This window comes from Anas acuta, chromosome 3 (genome assembly GCF_963932015.1).
Source record: "Anas acuta chromosome 3, bAnaAcu1.1, whole genome shotgun sequence".
In the NCBI taxonomy this organism is placed as follows: Eukaryota; Metazoa; Chordata; class Aves; order Anseriformes; family Anatidae; genus Anas; species Anas acuta.
This window is the reverse complement of record NC_088981.1, coordinates 107,706,548-107,728,068: the sequence shown is the minus strand read 5'-3', so window position 1 is coordinate 107,728,068 and position 21,521 is coordinate 107,706,548. Positions and strand designations below refer to the sequence as shown.

The 21,521-nt window shown below is 40.4% G+C and overlaps 1 long non-coding RNA gene across 1 annotated transcript; it reads right to left on the bottom strand.

Moving 5' to 3' along the window:
* Positions 1-15,560: 15,560 nt before the first annotated feature.
* LOC137854799 (uncharacterized) lies at positions 15,561-19,530 on the bottom strand. The gene is made up of 3 exons (XR_011095400.1): positions 19,065-19,530; positions 15,767-15,825; positions 15,561-15,676 (listed from the first exon to the last, which is right to left on the bottom strand). It is a non-coding gene; the product is annotated as an uncharacterized lncRNA (long non-coding RNA).
* Positions 19,531-21,521: the final 1,991 nt, after the last annotated feature.

The window sequence follows — 21,521 nt, the reverse complement described above, 5'->3', positions numbered from 1 at the left end:
TAGTATGGAAATGAATACTGTAGATTTAACAGGAAGAAGGCTCTCCCTAGCCTTTATGTGTTTCATCTAGCACTATTTTTACAGCTTCTATTTTAGTGATGTGATTGGCTTGCAGATGCTCTTTTCCTTTTTCTATTCTTTGTATTATGAACAATTGGAATGTAATTGAATTTGTTTGGATTTTAAAGGCTTTGCATAAAACATGTCCCTTAACTTCAGTCTTGTCTTTGGATTTACACAAAGATTGCACTTTTCTTGTTATGTATCACGTAAGGTTTCTTAATACAGACAAAGTCTATCTATTATCAGACAGGCAGGGAGTAAGGGAGCAGGAGCTGTATGCCCATAGTGATAACAAATCTGCTCACTTTAGGTAGTGATTAATGACCAGTTTGAAGTCATTTGCCTATGCTAGACCTCTTTTTTTTTTTTTTTTTTGTGCTGCTGAGGCCTGTAGCTGCACCTTAGATTTTATCAACTATTGCTTTTCAGGTTTTTTTTTTCTTGTCAAAAATTAAAACCAAAACAACAACAACAACAACAACAACAAAAGCCACAATGAATAACTGATTATTCATCATCTTGTTCAAACCAAAGATAATTTTAATTTTATCTGCGGAAGAACTGTACTCTCAAATAAAAAAATAAAGTTTCTCAAATTCTAAATATTGTCAGGACGTGAGAAGCTTAGTACTATTTTTTTTTTGTGTTTGTGTCTGGGTGTGAATATACAATAAGAAAAATTTTAAATATTTTTGAATGTTTATGGAATGTCTTTCAGCAGAAATGATTTTATTAAAACCAAATTCAGTTCAGTGAAAATTTTAAGCAGTTCTGAGCTGTATCTCTCAAATATTTTAACTATTCTCTTTATTTATTTATTTTGGATTACTAGACCTCCTTCTGTTCCTCAAGATCTTTTCTCATTGGATCTCAGTGGTTCATAATGAGCTGTTTTTCTCCAGATTGCCCAAACCTTGCAGGCCAATGCAAAGTGTATTGCCTGATGGTGTGGGCAGATGCTTTATTATTATTATTATTATTATTATTATTATTATTATTATTATTATTATTATTATTATTCATACTTATAATCAGTCTTTAAATTACCACACAGCCTCTTGCAGGAGAGTAAGGTACCATCTTGCATCTTTTCTTTCCCATCACTTTACAAGTCCTACAAGGAGCGGCTGAGGGAGCTGGGTTTGTTCAGCCTGGAGAAAAGGAGGCTCAGGGGTGACCTTATCCCCAGAATGAGGGGGAATGGGCTAAAGTTGCACCAGGGGTGTTTTAGGTTGGATATTAGGAAGAACTTCTTTACTGAGAGGGTTGTGAGGTATTGGAATGGGCTGGCCAGGGAAGTGATGGAGTCACCATCCCTGGAGGTCTTTAAAAGACATTTAGATGTTGAACTTAGTGATATGGTTTAGTGGAGTACTTGTTAGTGTTAAGTCAGAGGTTGGACTCGATGATCTTGAGGTCTTCTCCAACCTAGATAATTCTGTGATTCTGTGACTTAAGAATGGAACCCCACAGAGAATATTAGAATTTTTCTTTCACGGAGCATTCTTCCTGCCCTACATTTCTTTTATAATTCCATATAGTTTCTTACTGTAACTTTCTGTGTTGTATATGGATACATTGATTTGGCTACTCATACTCTCAATGGAAGTTTCTATAAGCTCCTGGGAAATTCACCACTGAGAAAAAAAATAACCTTATTGCAGGTAACTGCACTTTTTTAAAGTATTCATCTGGAGTTCATTAGGTGAAAAGAGCTTCACCAAGTCATTTTCTTCCTCTCAGAACTGAGCCTGAGTAAACTTGTTTGTTCCTTGATAGAAGGAATAGAGTGCTGATTTAGGTGTATCAGACCTGAAATTTGAGATGATGTGTTAGTCGAGCTGGAGTGTTTCTATTCTGCTTGTAAATCTCCAGGATTCTATAGTGCAGACTTCATCGGACCCTTCTATTTTTGTAAACAATAACTGAGACCTAATAATGAGACTTTTTGTTTGTTTATTTATTTATTTACTTATTTAAGTTAAATAAAGAACTTTTAAACATCTGTGTACCAGAACAAAGAACAAGTGCATTACAGATAGGAAATATAATAAGCATATATTCTGCAGATAAGGCATTACAGACATTATAGACTCTGTTAACATTGCATATCATTTGTGATAACACGTTCTTCAAGGTGTGAGGCATTTTAAGAAAATCAGATCAACCCAGAGGACCTCATAGGTACCTTTGAGTCTACATTTCCTAAATCTGGTGGTCAGTGTGATAGCTTAGCTCCCAATGTTTAAGTAACAAACCATTCATTCCTCTTTACATATGGCTGCTGGAATTCATGGGACACCTGTGAGCTCAGGTAAGTAAGAGTATGACTGAAAGAAAGTAGGATATTTGCTTCAGATAATTAAGTTCTGAGTTTTGTAGAAATTATCTAAGTGAAGCATCAAGAAGAATATATGACAGTAATCTTCAGTAATGCACTGCCCAGTAGTCAATGTACTTTTAGGCTCTTACAAGGTTTGCAGTTTATGAAAAACATTTAAGTGTTTCTGTTACACATTTTGGTTGCCATGTTAACTTGGCTTCCATCAGACTGCAACAAACCCAAAACACCTCCTTACATACTTGCTTTATGACATTTTATTAGAATGCCAATATAACAGTTTTATAGTAAATGTAGGATATGGCAGGAGACTAAAATAACACCATATTCTCTGAACACTTTAATCTAGGTTTAATAATTTTAGGGTTTTTAGACATTTGTAACTTAACCTGTGGGCATAATCTAGTAGTAACAGTGCTTGAGAGAAGTTATGAGCACTGCGCTCTGAGATTACAGTGGCTCAAATAACATAGTGGTTCCAAGGGAAACTAAATCTTTTTAAAACCCCTCAAACATCAGTTTAAACTGTTAACTTTAATTTTATTTTAAATTCATGTTAGAGTAATTGCATCAAGCTGGGATTATGTGCTTTCTCTGATTCTGTCTTATAGCCCTTCTGCCTCTTTTAACCATTTCCTGTACAGGCAACTCTCACTCTTCACTTATTGAAGGAGATTTGCCCCTCACAGAGTGTATTCTGTTCAAGCGATATCTTACTAAAGAGAGTTTTGCTGGATTACAATTAGTGGCATGTATAACTTCTGCTTTCTAAAGGGACGGGTGTAATGCTTACTGTATGTAAGGATCCATATTTTTTTTGTGGAATCTTTGTCAATTAAAATATATCTTCAATATCAGATCTCATTATACAGAAGATTGCTACCTTTTATTGATTCAGATGTATTTTCCTATTAAACACGTAGCAAAGATGGCATTTTGCATATCATTGTTTGTTTGTCCATGTTGTGGTACTTAGCACAACACACCTCACAGGAGTCCAAGATGTAGAAATTGTTAGGCAAGCACCTCTGAAAATCACACATCTTCTTTAGCCAAAATATTTGTAGCTCAGGGGAACTAGAATTGTTCTGTGAATTACTGCAGGACTCAATATAATTTTAGAGAAAACAAAAACAAAATCTTTATTACCTTTGTTTTATAGCAGAGAAAATTAAGAGACAGAAAGTTTAAAGCCAAAAACATCACAAATTTAGTCAACAGAAAATATGGCTTGCTGTTTGAGCATTTTGAGGACAAACTTCTGTTTCAAAGAGGATGAGGAGCCTGCAGCAAGAAAAACAAGAATGAAGCTTTATAAACGCTCAAATACATGTTTTTGTTTTTGTTTTTCTGATTGATTTTAGTCAAAACTATCTATCTATCTCCCTGCTTAACAAAACCATTTTATGAATGTGCAGAGCCTCAAAACCTAGAAGGACTTGTTTCAACAAAGAAAGGCAGGAAACCTCTTTTACATTAACAGAAGAGGGACATAGCACCAAAGAAATCTAAGTCCCTGGAGCAGGAGTAAGCTAGGGAAAACAGCAGACTGATGCCATGACCCAGCACTGAACATGCTGCAGGTATAGGATGTGTGTGTTTACTATCTCAGTATACAGGCCAGATGAGAGGGCTAGAAACAGTGGACTGCCCACAGTCTATGTATCTGTGGGACATGTGGGGAAGGGGAGAGGGGAAAGAGAAGAGTGGGCATTCCTTGGGATTTTTTTCATTTACTAGTACATATTTAAATTGATTTAGTGCCTTACACATAGAAGTTTTATACTTCAGATTCCTCCTGCTTGGCATTTCTTATAGCTTTTAAGTCTTCTCCCCAACTGCTGATCTAAGATAATAAAGGATGCATGATACAAGTAAGTGCATTGATCCTCCATGGGTCCTGTGTCTCAGATACTGATGGATTTTGCTATGATTTTTTTTTTTTTTTTCCTGAGCAGTATTTCTTCTGGTAAAGATGGATATTGAGCACTGCACCATATTCATCACAAGTAATTTGCCTTTCTGAGGAACCCTTAGCCTGGGGAAAAAAACATCATGATCCTATGCACATGACTAAGAAAACACTGTCCTTTGTGCATAATTGCCTTGGCTAACGGAAGGGGGAAACAATCCTGCAAAGAAGTTGGCTTCTCCTTCCACCACATCACGGAGTTATACCCTCCCTCCATACCACAGAACCAGTTTGAGGTTTCTCAGAAGCTTACTCCAAATGAGACGTCATTTCAAATATGATAATGGGTTGGTCTGTTGAGGTAAGGAACAAAGGAAACTGGAAAAAAAAACAGAGGGCAGAGAAAAGCCCTGATGGCTGGGCTCTGACATAAAGAAGGTAGAATGACCGTTGCTTTCTTATTTGCTTCCAGCCTTCAACTGCTTCCCTATATGGCCGCCTACCCCATTTGTACTTAAAATCTGGATTTACAGCTGTGAATACTCACCTGAAATTATGTGCTTGGCCCAGACCATGTCTTTTTCACAAGGAATAATCTACTGGTATTATGACCATCAGGGCAGGAATTAGACCACTCTTTTGGATATGAAAGTGTTGTATCTTTCTCTTCCTGATTTATAACAGGAATCTGAATCAGAGTATTTCACTCCAGGGAGGAGGCACCTTTGCTCTGTAGGTGAATGTAGGCTGAAGTTCTCTTTCTAGCTTGCTTGATAAAACATTCTGGTTTGGGACATAGCCTGTGTATTAACTTGAAAAAGCTGGGCCCCAGACCCTCCTCCAAGAAATATTTATTAAAGAATGTCTGGGAGCTGTGCATGTGTGCAAAGAGATATGCAAGCATGAATACACTTTACTGACAAAAGCCTGGATGTCTCCAGGATTCACTGAATCAGGCATCTTGGAGTTACAGCTGGCTTTAGGTGTTTAAAAGTGGCAGTTAGACACCTGAATGTTTTTCTGCATTATTCATCACTTTTTTTTCCTCCCAGTTTCTCTTTGAATTTCCACTCTTACTGGAAAATCTATGTTACAAATAAGCATATCCCTAACAGATGGAAGTATGTTAAAGAATACTCATTCTGTAGTATTTCAGGTCTTAAAAAAAGCCAATGACCCAATAAAAACAAGCTTATAGTGCTGCCAAGCGAAGACCTTTTCATTGAATCTGTCCTCTTAGATCTCAAATTTTGTTTCTGCTGTATTTATACATTCCTTAGCCATACTCCCTAGCACATATGTGTATGGGCCAGCTTCTATCCCAGGCACAGTCCACAAGAGAAAAGGATGACAGTTTACCCATACATCATCAAACCTCTTGGATGTACTAAATTCTGTGCAAACAGCCTAAAACAAACACAAATCTGTCTCTTACTCTCTACCACATACACGGTTGTTTAAGAGCTGCTCCCCTGACTGATGGAGAGAATTCATGTTGTAAACACTTTCATTAACCAAACTTGGCTACAAAATCTCTACACAAACTCTCTCTTTAATTGTCTTTGACTCTGCTCCCATCAAAGGCAGCTTCCTCAGCATGTCCACAGTTTCTTCATTGCCTTAGCAGAAACACTCTGCCAAAGATAGCCCGTTGAAGGCAAACAGTGTAAAACAAAATAGCTGTTGTGGGACACTGAGCGTGATATTGCAAAGAACAAAAGGAGTGGAACAAAGAATAAAACTAACAGAAGTCTATAATAGCACTAGAATTGAGGAAAGAAAACCTTTCCCATCTTATTCCTGCAGCAAATAAGAGCGAGACTCTGACTGCGTCTGCATAAGTTCCAACTAAAGATTCTGAGATTCAGAGAGTAATTCCAGCTCTCTGTAAGCAAGTAAAATCAATCTTTTGACTTTGGAGTGCTTCTGTAGGTAACCAAGACATAGTTAGTATCTTAAATAGGACAACCGAGTGTAGAGTCCAGCCTAAAAGCTGTTGACATATGGACAAGAGGTCTAGGACCTGAATATGGGGAGATAGCCTGACCTATTATATTCAGCACACAGCCACTTTAAAAACATAGATGTGAACTAGAGAAGTGTCTTTTTATTTTTTTTTGGTGCTACTTCTGGCTGGAACATTGGTTCAGACACACCTCAGCCTGAAGGAGTCTAAACCTTCTACTCCCACCCTGTGGGAAAGTAGCCAAAGTATTAAACTGGCAAAGAAAGAAGGAAAGATGTGTTATCTTTTTGTAGCCACAAATTGTGCTTCATCAAGAAATCATGTATTAGAACTGTTACCTGAGAACTGTGGAAATCCCTCCTTCTGATCCTTGTTTCTAACACTTTTAAGAAGTGCTATTCTGTAACATTAAATGGCTCTAAATACAGCCCCTAAGTCAGTGACATAGGACCAGGATGGTGACATATGTAGAACCAGTGCAGGACTTGTGAAAGCAACATAGCTCATGGCTCAAGATCCTAACCTCAGCCATGACTACAATCAGTCTATCCAATGAGGCTGCTCCCACTTACCATGACTGCAGCAAGACTCCCCTCCCTCTGACACCTTGTTTCCTCTCCTGTGACGTTATGATGGCAAAACTTCTGTCCTTACTGCTTTGGGAAAGTGAGAGAAGCCCAATGCTACAGAAAGGAATTGGAGATAAGGTTTAATATCTCCTCCTCAACTCTATCCCCCCAGGAAATCTGTACCTGCTTAAATGGAAAATGCATAATCAATGAACAGATGGCACAGGAAGGAAATATGACTTGGACTTCTTTTCTTGGCTATGAAAGCTAGTAAAAAAGGTTAGCCAGAGCCACTCATCCTCCCAGCCCCATCACATACCCCTTTCAAGAACGAATTCTGCACGTTCTGTCCTTGTACCGATTAATTCTGTTTTCATGATGAATGAATGGTGGTTGTGATCCTTGCCAAAAAGAAAACCCCTTCAAATGATTATTCTTTAATAAAACTTAAAAGGCTCAAGCATGTTCATATGTTATTTGGAAAAATATGGTTAACAGAAGTCACCAAGTTGTAACGTCACCTTCACTTAACTAAACATGAAATCAACAGATTTGGTGGGTTCGGGCCAAGTCTTACCAGACAGGATTGTGCACTGTAAAGGCTACACCCCACCCACTGGTATTACTTGGCAAAGCTTGCTGGAAGCATCAACAGAGAAAACATAGACTAAATGAGGTTAGGATGGGGCTATCTTTTTTACCACCCTGCATCCTGAAGGTCTGAAGCCTGAAGGCCACAAGCAATTTGTGAAAGTGGTTCTGTGATAAATATAGCAGGAGTGTATTTGTGTGCAGCAGATGCTAAAGAAATAGGGTGTAATATAGGTTAGATGAATAGCACTCTGGAATTGCCTGTTTCTTCTCAATGGCTCCAGAACAGCCAACTGCAGAGGCAAACTTTCACACTGTAGATTTCTAAAACTGAGTAAGATGGTGCTCTTTCTTTTTTTCTTTTTCTTTTTTTCTTTTTTTTCCCTTTGTTTTGTTTTGTTTTGTTTTCTTTGTTTTCAGACTTCCTCTTCAGAAAACTGAATTCAGTCATAATTGTTAGTTATTACCAGTGATCACTTTATTGGTAACTTAAGTTTAAAACAAACTTAAAAAAATATATCTTCTGGCTAATTTCTCTTTTGTGATACACTGTGCATGTATCAGTGGTAAAACTCATTGGCAGAGTTCACTGGACACAGAATTTAAGTTCAACAGAATTCAATGTTAATTACCATGGTAGAGTCAGAAAGACCAAGGAAAAACTTCTTGTTAGAAAATTGCTTTGAAGTGAACCTTAAGACTGACAGGCAAAGTCAGACAGTCCAAATAATGCAAAAATAATATCTGATAAGAATTCATCTAAAGATTTTAATCACTTACAACTTTTATTCATTTTATTCTGAAAGAATATTTTGGAGAGTGAAATTTTGTTTGCACAGAAATCTAGGACATGTAGGGGTACTGTAAAATGTCTGCAGATTACATGCCCATGCTGAACTCTCTAATAGAATGTATTAAGTCAAAGAAGAACAATTATGTATGGTAAGAAAATTAATAAATGTGTGAAAACAAAAAGCAGTCTCCATTACAAATAGTTGCAAACAATCCATCTCCAGCCACTAATAATAATAATAATAATAATAATAAATGTGTATCAAATAATTTAAAATAAAACAAAAACAGGAAGAGCTCCTATTCAGTATTAGCAAATAAAATGTCATGATTTGTGATATATGACAGTCTCATATGATCTGAAAATTTAAACTCATTAAATTATTCCTCAGCACAACCTTTGCATTTAGCAATATGGTAATTCAGCTAATTCCATCTATAGGTGACTTTAACACTGGATTTAAAAATCCCACACACACAAATAAAAATAAAAAACTGCCTAAATACTTTTTAAGAAAGAAAGAAAGAAAGAAAGAAAGAAAGAAAGAAAGAAAGAAAGAAAGAAAGAAAGAAAGGAAGGAAGGAAGAAAGGAAGAAAGGAAGGAAAATGAAAGAAGGAAAAAGACTCTGCTGCAGAGTCTGCTGCATCTAATGTGAAGGTCTTTGACACTGACAAAAAAGGTGAAAAGGATACTGTAGTCCTGTAAGACAGGAAGCCAGGATTGTATGGTCACTGGAATGCAATACTGTTAGTTCCTGTGAGAAGTAGATGGAAAACATCTAAACTAACCACAGTTACAAACATCTGGATGCTCAGCTGCCCTGTTGGCTGAGAGGAAGCAGGTGCAGTTGTCCTCTTCGTTAAAACTAGCCTTATACTGTTCAAGGTGAATGTTACTGGAAGAGGCTAATGGCTCCCAGATGGAAACGTGACCAGTCCCAATGGAGTGGATAGGAGATTCCCATGGTCCCTGTCTGGATTTCATTGGAAGAAATGGAGCTCAGGTATTGTCAGACACAATAAGGATCTTGTCTTTGAAGGTCATAAACCTTTCCATTCTCTCTTTCCTCAGTAGGCCCTCTCCCTTGAGCCAGAGAGAATCTCAAGAAGATCTCTGTTACAAGGAAAGAGACAGCTGGTCTGTACTTTGAAAGGCTTCAAGTACAGAGACGTGCAATGAATGACAGGATGCATCTATTCAGAAAGCAGATTTTTAACCAACTACATTGTTTAGGTCAGTCAAAAAGGAGAAAAAAAAAAAAAAAAAGGTTAAATTGTACAACTGTATTCACTGGTTTGTAGATAGCACATTCTTTCTCCAAAGGTGACAATATTTGAGATGGCATATTTTAATAAACCCTATTTGTATGAATGAATGGGACTGCATGTGCAAACATTGAATGAAACCGTGTCTTGGGAACTAAGTACTATTGGTACTTACATTTCTGTAGAAGCCACAATTAAGACCTCATCAATAATAGTTGGTATTGTTTGCCTGTGTACAAATTCAAAATAAAAGATGCAGAGAAGGTCGATCAAAAAAGAGTTGGATTCAAAGCATCCATCTCTATAAACAGGGCTTGTTTATCACAGGATACAAAAGTCAAGAAAAAGGAAGGAATACCACAGAAGGAAGAGTTTAAGTTAACACAAGAACACAAGAAATGGGTATATGAAATTGACCATGAGATGTAAGATATGGGATGTTAGAGTCTGCAGTGGCTTTCTAATAGGCATAAACAAACAAACCCCCAGAACATGATGCATAAGAATTTGAGAAGACAACGCAACACAAAAAATGTCTCCCCAGATAGCAGAGGACCAAACTGCCTTGCCTCAGAAGAACCATTCAAGTCCAGTTTCTAACCTTACATTATTCTCATAACTACAGGGCTCAGTTGTACCTTTTAGTTTTTTCCTTTCCTAAGGACTGTGCTAAAAGTCAAGATTTAAATGACAGCCTCTTCAAGGCTTCTGCTGTTTCCAGAGAAAATCAAGAATATAAGTGTAGACCTCTTTCTTGGACAGCTATCCACAGCTGAGGAAAGCAGAAGCACCTGAATTCAGCTTTGTCCCTCTTCTCTGGCAGGTGATGATAATGTTAAGAATGTTATAAGAATTTGGAAAAAGTCATGATATCTGACCGGATAACAGTGGTTAGTGAAGAGGTAAAGCTCAATTTTGAGGATCTACTCCTAGCTCAGAGAGGTATGCAATATCTTCAGCTGCCTAAGTTAATAGTTGTTTTCCATCAGAGTCAGAGTAGAGAAAGCTATTCAGGATAGTCATTAGCTTAATTTTGGATATACTAATCTGGGATACAAGACGCTCTTACTCAAGGCTTAGGTATCATTCTGCAGAATTTTTTTTTAAACTTTTCTTGGCAGTCCGCAAATGTTCCTAGCATCTATGTTATTGTTTTGTTTTGGATTTCTTTCTCTAACATTTGGATGTAGACAGGACAAATATATGGATAATTTACCTCCAGGATATGAGCTTACAGCATCTGTTTTACAGCTCTGCTTTGCCATATTGCTCTCCTTGTGCATTGTGACATATACAGGTATACTGCAAGTAAAAGCACAAAAGGTAGAAATTAAAGCTAAAGTTCCTCTATAAAACATGTTCTAGCATGCATGTAATTGCCACAGAATAACTGATCAGTTGCTGAACAGTAATTGAATTATGTGACCTATTTTCTCATTCAAACCCTGACATACTTGAACTTGGGACTCTGATGGAGTTTGGTCCAATGCTCAAGGACACTAAAATCACAGCTAGTTAGCACTTCCAACAACCCCTGTTCTCTGGGCACCACTGTCACCTCACTAAAAGGCAGGTTCCTATATTCAGTTTGGCATGAGACCTCTGCTTTTTCCTCTGCTTTTTTTTCCCTCCTTCAGTTACACTTGAACTAAGAAATCCACATCTCTGGTCCTGCCCTAAATCTTCCTCAAAAGAGATGCCAGAAGTTTAACAGCCTATCATTAGTTTGTGTCAGCAAGGTGTTGTGAAAACACGAACAGTTCCAGACAAATGTTCCACAAATTTCTTAAAAATTACATTGTGCCTAACTCAGGACTGAATACACCAGTAGCTCAGAGAAAGGCCAAGACAAAGAAAATACAGACTGTTAGCAGTTATTTTCCCCTTTGTGAAATACGATACCTAATATTTTTCTTGAAATAATCCCTGGAAATTATGTGTGTGTTTTTACTTACCCTTTACAGATGGATATACCAGAGCAGAGAATTTATTAAATTATTCAAACAGATAAAATTGTTAGAAGATGTTGACCTAATCTCAAGCTTCTTGATTCATAGCCCCCTTTTTGTCTTGGTCAGAGAAACACTCATTCACCTTACACCAGTTAGTTGCTTCAACTGTATTTGTGTATTCTGCTAATATTCTCCCACTACTTTTAATATTGATGTGACTTCACCTTGAATACTGCATGCAGTTCCTGTTCCAAAATATAAAAAGAATGCTAATGTCTTTGAAAGCATCCAGAAGAGGACAATAAAGCTGGTAAAAGGGCTGGAAGGCATGTCCTGTGAGGAGAGGCCAAAGACACCTGGGTTTCCATTCTGGAGAAAAGAAGGCTGAGAGGTGACCTCAGTGCTCTCTGCAGCTTCCTGAGGAGGGGAAGTGGAGCAGGAGATGCTGGTCTCTGCTCCCTGGTCACTGGTGGGACATGGGAATGTCACAAAGCAACAGGGGAGCTTCAGACTGGAGGTAAAAAATTTCTTTGCTGTGAGTGTGGTCAAACACTGGAACAGGCTTCCTAGTGAGGTGTCTGATGCTCCATGCCCTTCAGTGTTCAAGAGTCATTTGGACAATGCCCTCTATAACATGCTCTAACTTTCTTTTAACCCTCAAGTGTTCAGGCAGTTGGACTCAATGATCTTTTTTTCCGTCCCTTCCAAATGAATGATTCTAGTCTTGTCTAGTCTAGTCTCTTCTGTGATCATTCTTATTACAGTAAATTGAACAGAAAATGGTATTTTGGAGTTCTCTCACTTTATCTTTTTATGAGACTACTTTGTCATTCTCTAAATGAGCTGACAAGAATACATTTTAACTCTTTTAGCTCTTCTAGACAATATTTCTATTTTAGCTTCTCAATAATATGCTTACATTTTATGATAATTCTACTATTTCTGCTATTTCTGCTTCCACTATTTCTGCTTCCTACAAATTTTCTCTTGGGTTTCTCTATGATTCACTTTCCATTTTGGAAGTGAATCATTCACTATCCATATTTTTTTCTACTCTGCTTTGTTGGCTTTATTGGCAGATTAATTCCTGTACCCTGCTACATGCTGGACTGAATACTGTTCCTTTTCACAGCATGCTTCACAAAGTCTGGAAGAATCCAACCTTCATTACCTTCCCTATTTCTGAGGTCAGAACTTTCTGAGTGCGAAACTTGTTTCTGTGGCTTGTGCATTCACAATCCTCGCCAATAAATTGTGAACCCAATATTAGCTCTGACTAATCCATTGTATTGTGGTTTGTTACGTAAAGTCCTCAGATCTGATTGAAATCAATGGGAACTTTCATTTGGCTTAGCTGATGGTAGATCAGACACTAATAAATAAATAAATATTTACATAACTTACATAACTGAGACATGCACACTCAAAATCTGTTATCTCTACTAGATAGTATAGTTTTGCTTAACAAAAAGTGTATGGAAAAAGGTAAGTCATAAGATGGTGAGATCTAGCATAGAGAGGTGTTCCCTTTTCCACTACAGGAATGAGAAATATTTCTAATGAGATGTCAGAATCTCCAGTTACTATTTAGTAACAGTAAATAAAAGCAGTAACAGCAAATAAAAGACTCCGTAGCAACACAAACATCACGAAGGAAACCACAAAGATTCCTGATGCAATCATAAGGGAAAGAAAGAGGATATATACATATTAGAATAGCAGTTAAAAAAACTCACACATATGAAAACATTTAAACCTTTAGAAACTATTATTCATACAGAAATATTTGATTAGTATCATATTTAAACACCAGCAAAAAACATTGTCACATGGATTTTCAGATGAAAAGTATTTTTCCTTAAAATCAGAAGCTCCCAAAATCAGCGGTTTAACTGGAAAGAGTGAACCCTGAATGATTTCAGGTGCTGTAAACTGATAAATAATTACTTTAGCAAATATTGTTTAGAAAAGCTCAGAACTATGAGCTTTTTGTCCAGCAGGTGGCGAGTTTTCTTCAGAATTGCACTTTAAGAGAGGATTTTATGGTCTCGTCTAGTGCCCTGACGGTAATATTCCTACAGTTTTTGCACACGAAGGGCTATCTGAAAGTAACCTTAAAGGCCTGATCTTAAACCACAAATAGCAGGAAGTTCTTAGTTAGGGCTGAAACTCTGTCAGGACTTTACGTTCCCCTTGGGCTGCAATATTACAGCATATTTGGTATTTAGGATCACCTGACGGCACAAGCTCCCTCCCCTCCTCCCCCATTAGATGACCTCTATCTCTAACACTTAAGCATAGCTGGGTATGATAGAAACTGGTCTTTCTGACTTGACTCTTAACTTCTTTTATTTTTGTGACTTTTACCTGATCCCTTGGACTTAATTATCTGTAGCTTCAGTAGGAATTTGTATGCTATCAAAAAGCTAAATCTAAAACCAAACTAAAACAAAAAAAATGTATATGATTTTTCTATGGTTCTGTAATATATTTAGAAATTGCTACAAACAGAAAAGATACTGTGAGTTATTATATAACTAAAATTCAGATTTCTTATATTATTTCCATAAACCCCTAGTTTAAGGTTGTTCTAAATAACAAAATTCTTGCTGGGTCATTATTTATATATCCTTTAGTCAGACACTAGTTCTGTATTAGTCACAACAATATTTTGTGCTAAAATAATGTCTTTCCACTGAGTACAAACCAAGAGATTGAATCTACGGTGACACAATGATACAATTGTTAGATATTAATGTCACTGTAGTCAATCATAAAAACTTATATAGATTTGTATTGAGGAAAACTGGAACCCCACAACGGCTGCAAAGTCATGAGGTCATTTCAGCAGTGTATATGTCTGGAGTTGATAGGCCTCTGGTAGTAATTGTATTACAGAAAATATAGGGGGCATAGATGTGGTTTAAAGGACTAGGGACAGATTCCTCTGGATTAACAAGGTCCTCATCATGAGTGGTTGCCGTTGCCTCTGCCAGCTTAGCTTCAGAGCTGCAACTATTGAATGGAAAGCAGTGATAAGGTCTGGAGCTGGTCACCAGCCATTGACTACATATTTTTGCGTAGCAGGTGAGATGGCCCCAGACCATGGATCTTTTAATCCTGCAAGGGATTCCTCTTTTACTATACAGAAAGTGAAATTGTGGTGGTCCCAAATGTTCACTGAGGTAGTCAATGTCCCACACTTGTTTTTAAAGTTTTAAATTTGAACCCCACAGATGACTAAGTTCTGGCCTCCCATGAAGAATTTTCAAGGTGTGGGCACAGGCTATTTAAAATGTCACCCACTTTCTGAGCAGTAGCCTGTGGGTCAACAGATCTGAGCCACTGGAGCTTTCCCAAGAGCCAGACCAAGGCTGCAGAACAGATTTGCACAAAATCTTCATAGTCTTCAGCACTGCACATTTCTTCACTGAACTGAACAGGCATGGTAACTGGTGCATCAAAGACATGGAACTAAAATGCTCACAGCACTGGGAATGGGGTCGGAGTTCTGTGGTATAAAAATTGGTGTAATCTCCCCTCCTTCTACTGCATGTGCACTGAATGTGCCATTGTCTTCGAGCTCTGACACCCAGACTGTGCAGGTGAGAAGATATAAGTACTGACAGCTGACTGAAAATAGAGCTCTGATTCACAGCTTATCCCAGGATCTATGCAGTGAGCAAAGCCAGAATGAGATCCCAAATGATTAGGTTATAAAACTTGGAGTCCTGTTTGTATTGCTGTCTCCAGTCCTGTTAAGCCCAAAGGAGATGCACAGATGCTGAGCTGCTGCCATTAAAAGTGTTGCTGTGGTAAGTTCTAGGAAAAGTTCTCCAAATGTTTCTTGCACAGAAAAGGTTTCATTTTTTACTGGTAACAAGATTCTTGGCACGTTGTTGTATCATCTATCAACTACCACAGGTATGTACTTTATTAACTACTGAAGACAAAGCCTGATGAGAACAGAAAAAAAAAGAGAGAAAAAGAAAAAAAAAATAATATATATATATATATATATGCCCCATTTACCTTCAGGTAATGAGCTGAGATGCCTAAAACAGGTATCATTCTCTCTGGTATGTGCCTGTGTATGGTCAATCTTAAATAAATAAATAAATAAATAAATAATGTCTTTGCAGAGTGGCAATCATTTCAGACCTCAAGGTAAGCTGGAATTAGTACTTACTTCCACTCTCTGAAGACTCTGGGAGCTCATACTCCTAAAATAGGAGCATCAGTGTTATTGGAAAAGCAGCACTTTTAGACTAATATACAGGTATCAGAGAGGTCATAGAATGAGTTTCTTTTACCTTCAGGAAGTGTTGGATCTGCTGTAGGTTGCTAGCCCAATGTCACTCTGATGAAATCCCTAAAGGAAAGAGTAAATTTGCGGAATCCTGATTTCAGTCATGGGATTAGCAGACCATGGAAAGCAAATGTTGCCTTTATTCCCCCCATATTATGGAGTCTTCCTTTAATTGTTAAATATAGTGAATATGAGTCTTATCATATCACATGATATTAAGAAAATAATAAATCACAAGGTAAAAGTGGCTGACATTCCCTGAATCAATATACATGTACCCCTAATTCTATCAGGTATACTATAAAGCTGTCTGTCTTTATCTCAGTCTCTGTTTGCATACAAAGGCATTTTCCTTTTCTACATGTGTATTTGTGTTTGTAACTATGTATGCAATTCCTTGCATTCCATTATTTTACCACCTAGAAAAAATTCTTTCACCTCTGTGAGTTATAATTCTTTTTGATCCTTTTCCATAGACCAGCCTGGAGTTGATGAGTGGGAGGATACCCCTACCAAGTTTCCAGGCTAGCAGAAATGTATATATCACAGCAGTAGAGAGAGGGCTTTTCTGTAAAACATGTGGCATAGGCATAATCCACAGCAAAATGATGTGATGTCCAGGCTTTGCTGGCATTCCAGTTGAGTGTCCCAATTCACACTGGTCTTTTTCTCATAGGCCCATTCTTAGCTCATGTCACCAAAACCTTTGGTTCCTGTGAGGTCATTAAATCCTTACTCATTTTCCAGCAGATATGGGAATTGCATGCAAGCAAATGCAATGTACACAAATCATTCCAGCCACCCTTGCATTAAATGAACTTTTTTAAGAAGCTGGTTTTGACCTGATAGAATATAATGGTTTCAAGGGAACCATATAGCCATTACAATCCATCATATAAATGAATACTTAGGGACACCTAAATCCAAAGATTATTTGACTGTTATATATATACTTGCACTGAGGGGGCTGGAGGATAGACCCCTAAAATCGGCAGTGAAAACATCTGTACCTTTAGGAAATTCTTCTTAAATATGAGCATGTACATAAACTTTATCAGTTTTCCAAAAAAGAGAAGTTCATTTTAAATCAAAGTGACCCCCAGCATCAAGTTACATTTTGGATATATTGCTAGCAAATTATCAGTTTAGGAAAGCAAAGTATTTTAGAAAGATAAAGGTATTTTATGACCAGTACTGATTGTGGACTCAGGTTCCTCTATAACCTGATGCTTTTTCACGTGTTATTGATTATTGTGTACTGTACTCCTTTAACATCTATGGCAGATACTGTAAAGCTAAGCAAAAGCAAGCAATATAAAATAGAAAAAAAAAAAAAAACAAACTCCAAACTCTGCTTTCGCTTCCTTTTGTTGCTCTCTTGTAATGTAAAAACAGATAAATGGTTTCCTCTTTCAAATACAACAAAAAGAAATGACTCCTGGGAGGAGCCCTAGGATGCCAAGTTTTAGCCTGGATTGAATTTTTATGACCACTGTAAAAACTCCTGAAAATAGGAAATTATAATGGAAATGCTGACTCTCACTGCAGCAGTGTGAGCAGAACCACCACGGCATTATTAGTGATCTAAAGGGGCTGGAAGTTAAAATGGAATCATTTACACAACCGACTCACACCACTTTGCAAACAAGGGGTGGGGGTGGGGGGAGGTTTTGCACTTAATTAGTTGCTTGTGAAGTCCATTGTGATTCTTAAAGAGGATAAATCCCCTATCGCTCCATTCCGTGCTCTGGCTTTTCTTTCCCAGTCTGCAAAAGCTGCTGGCAGAGAGTTCTGCCCTTGCTGGGTGACCAGCCCCCGATGTGTAAGGGGGCACGGGGCCATGCCATGCCGTAGCTCCTTGCACAGACTCCAATTTAGACTTTCACAGGACGGCTGCTTAAGCGCCTGCGGATCGCTCCCCGTCTGCAGTAGCTCGCTAGCGAAGGGCAGCAATATATTAACGCGCTGGGTCACATCTCAGCACCGCACTAAAAATCAAGCGAGCAATTCCCCCTCGCTAACAAAATGGAGATGCTCCAAAGTTTGCCTTTGATTTTCACTGAGCCCTAGAAGTAGGAGTTAAAAAAAAAAAAATAGTAAAAGTTGGCAGAAGAACGCTTTATCCTCATCTGTGCCGATTTGGGTTCGGGAGGGCGGGGGTTGCTATCACAAGGGTATGTACTCTGCACTGCGGGAGCAGCTTCCACCCGCGTTGTTTGCTGCTATTCCTCCGTGTCTTGTCATTAGCAGTTAAAATAATAAGTCTTCGTGGGACCTGAGCGGCCAACCAGGGGTCGAGGAGAGGCGGGGGTCACTTTCGGTAGGGGGGTACCGGAGCCCCCGGGCTCCGCCGCCCCCTCTCTCCGGCGCTGCGGGCTCAGCCCCGACGGGCTCTTTTCCCTTCCTGGCCCTTTCTGCCTCTCTCTTCTCCGACGGAAAATCGGAGCCCGGTTTCTCCGGGGGGGCGGTCAGAGCCCGCACTCTTAATCTTTCACCGCGGTCAACAGCAAAACCGCAGGAAGGGGGGAAAAAATCCGGCAAGACGAAGCAGAGCAGAAATATGTGTATATATATGCCCCAGGTGGCACTGAGAAAAAGAGGTCCTGTCTCCTGGGGCGCTTGCCCGGAGAGGCATGAGGACAAGGGGGGGGACGCTGCCGTGCACTTGTGCCTCCTCTTTGCCTCCGGGGCTGGCTCCATCCCTCTCCGGGCAGCTCCGGGAGCGAGGAGGTTTTGGAGCCTCCGCTGAGCCCAGGCGGCTGCTCCCCGCTCCCTTCCCCCGGGAGGTTTGGGAACTGCAGGGCTGCCGACCGGAGGCAGCTTTGACCGGCCATCCCCCACCCACCCCCGCGTTGCGGGGGGCGAGATGTTTGCTGGGCTCGGGGAGGCGAAGCAACCCTTGAAACCCTCCGAGCTACCAAAATGTCCCCACCCTGCCCCGCCGGACCCGCTCCTCCTTGCGAGTTTAGCGAGGCGCCTGCGGCTGATGCTTCGCAAGTGGCACGGTGGTTTCTGCTCAATAAAAGCTTTTCCGAGGGGCAAGCGCCGTTCCCTGGTGGGGAGAAAATCCCAGAGAAGCAAAAGGGAGTTTTATCCCGCACATGGCTACGGGATGGGGCCGGGAATCGTTATTTTTCCAAAGGTCAAGCGGGTCCCGAAGGTGAAGACGGGTGCCCCGGCTGAGGGAGGGAAGAGGAGCATCAGTGGGGCTGCTCGGCCCCCTCGCAGCACGCGTGTAGGCGAATCCGGGGGTGCCCGGCATTCGCGCGAGCTAAACCCAGAGGAGGAGCGACCCCCGGTACCTGCGCTGCGCAGGATTAGCCCTCGGACCCCAAACTCGTTGAAGACGAGGTGACGTGCGCAGCCGGCTTCGGGCGGGAGGGAAGGAGAAATGCCCTCGGATGCGCTCCCCGTGCCTCACGTCTGCTCCGCAGGTGGGGCTCGAAGCCGCACCCCCGGTACCGGCCCCGGCCCCGGCTCCGCGCTGGTCCCGGCTCTGCGGGAGCGGAGCGGAGAGGGAGCCCCGGCACGGTGCTCCCCGCAAAAACGGGGCGCAGCCCTCAGCGAGGGGGGGCTTCACCTGGAAGACAAAGTGGGGCAGGATGGGGACGGAAGCGGGGATGGGTTTGGGAAGGGGATAGAGGTGGAAAAAGGGATGGGGGCTGCGGTCTCCCCAGTCACCTCGCAGATCTCTCTTGAAACGAATTGGATTTCTCTGTCACGTCTAAATCCTACAAACGTGGCTGGATTTGGGAACAGATGCCTTCACTTTTTACGAGTCTCTTGAAGTTGTAACATTCCTAATCGACAGCAGATCTTCGCTGTGGAAAAGCGCAACGTATTCCCTGCGTGTCAGTGCTAATAGTGGTTTTGTATCCCGTTCCTGGTATTAGGTTCCCCACCGTTACAAGTTGACATAATGCAAATTAGCAAGGGACATCATAAAAATCCATCCGAGAATAAAGGTTTTGGAACAGCATATCCTTCATAACTTAAACACCAGATATTTAAACCAAATGCACTTAACAAGACAGTTAACCTGAAACTTCAGTTCAATCGCCAGTGGGTTGACAAGTCCAAATATTTTTATTTTTTAACAAATACCTATATATCAGGCTATACGTTATCCAGGCAGCCTTCAGCTACAGCTTCCAGTTATACTCTGGGGCGGAATAATATCCTAACGATCCGCTTTGATTTTAAAATATTTTCGCGTGGGAATCATTTTCTGCGTCTCCCTCCCCCCCCCCCCATACGCCGAGATCTTTTACTGCCCTTTATTTCTATGTTTAAGTATTTATTCTGGAGTGATGGTTTCTGTAACTGGAAGTGCATTTTTTTGGTTCCTTTGCAAGCAGCACGTGCAGGTATCATTGCTGTTGTTGTGTTTACCATCTCAACTCGTCTGCTACTTTTATAAAGAGAATTGCATGTTTTTTTTTTTTCTAGTTAATTCAAGCGCCCACCCCCAGCTATACAAAGAGAGAGAGTCTTCCTCCGGGAAAATAGAAATGTCCAGTTAGAAGGGTGTATCTCCTGTCTGACTCCTGGCTTAGGGACACTTGGGGATCTTACAGTCGTGTTCTGACAACAGGACTTGAAAACTGTTTTTGAAAAGGCAAACTTATTCGAAGGCATCGGCTTACAGCTTCGGCCACAGGATGACACTTTTGGCATTTCGATCCCCAGAATAGAAATAAAAGTGCTAGCTTTGGGGAGGGGTGGAGGTGGGAGGACAAGAAACATTAAATGAAATTAGAAAAAAAAAAAAAAAAAAAGAAAGAAAAAAAAGAAAGAAGAGAGAAAGGAAAGAAGAGCACGAAATGAGAAAGAACTGAAGAAGCTGAGATGGGGGAACGTCTTTGCTTTGCCTCTGCCTCATAAAAATGCCACTCGTTTACAAAAGAAGGGAACGAAAATCTCTCCTGCCCAGAGCAGTGAGCAGTGTTAGACCCCAGACTCTTCCCTGAAACTGGGATGTTTTGGAGATGAAATTGCAATGCTAGGGCTTATTTCTCCACTCTGCCATCGTGTTTATGAACACTTATTCTCCAGGATGATAACGCGATGGACAGTTGCTTTCTTGTTGCCGCTTTTTATTTTTTTAAATTTATTTGTTTGTTTGCTTTTCCTTCTCAGATGGGCAAAAATCAGTGTAACAACAGCAGTGACACGAACAATAAAAAAAACACGCGCGTGTCCCTGAGCACGGTACCATGTTATCCTGACGGATCTGTCTTCGCTAACGTATTATATTACCCTGGTTCCTCGGGACAATGTAATACACCCAAGCAATTTTTCCCCCTTCACGGGTCTAGAGGAGTGTGAATGGATGGATGAATAGTAAAACAAATAAGCAAGGAGATTATGGCCTCAGGATTAATTATAAAGCACGTTTAACCCTTTTTTCTTTCGAGGGCTGTTTTGCTTTGCCTGCTTCTCCCGGGAAGTAAGATCCCCGCGGACCTATCAGGGCTCTGAAGCGAGGGCTCCGCGGGACTCCGCGCACCGCGGATCCGCGCCTGGGTGCGGGGTGAGACGGTCCCGGGCCGCGGGAGGAGGGACGGGAGGAAAGCACCAAGGTCAGGGGTGCCGGGGGGAAAACGGGGACCGGGAAGGAGGCTGGGGCGGGGGGAAGCGCTTCCAACCCGGGGGTGGACTCCTCACAGGTAAGTGCCTCCCGGAATCGTCCTGCGGACGGCTCCAAAGGGGGACAACAACTTGCGACCCCCTGAATCCTCCCAGAGGGAGCAGATCCC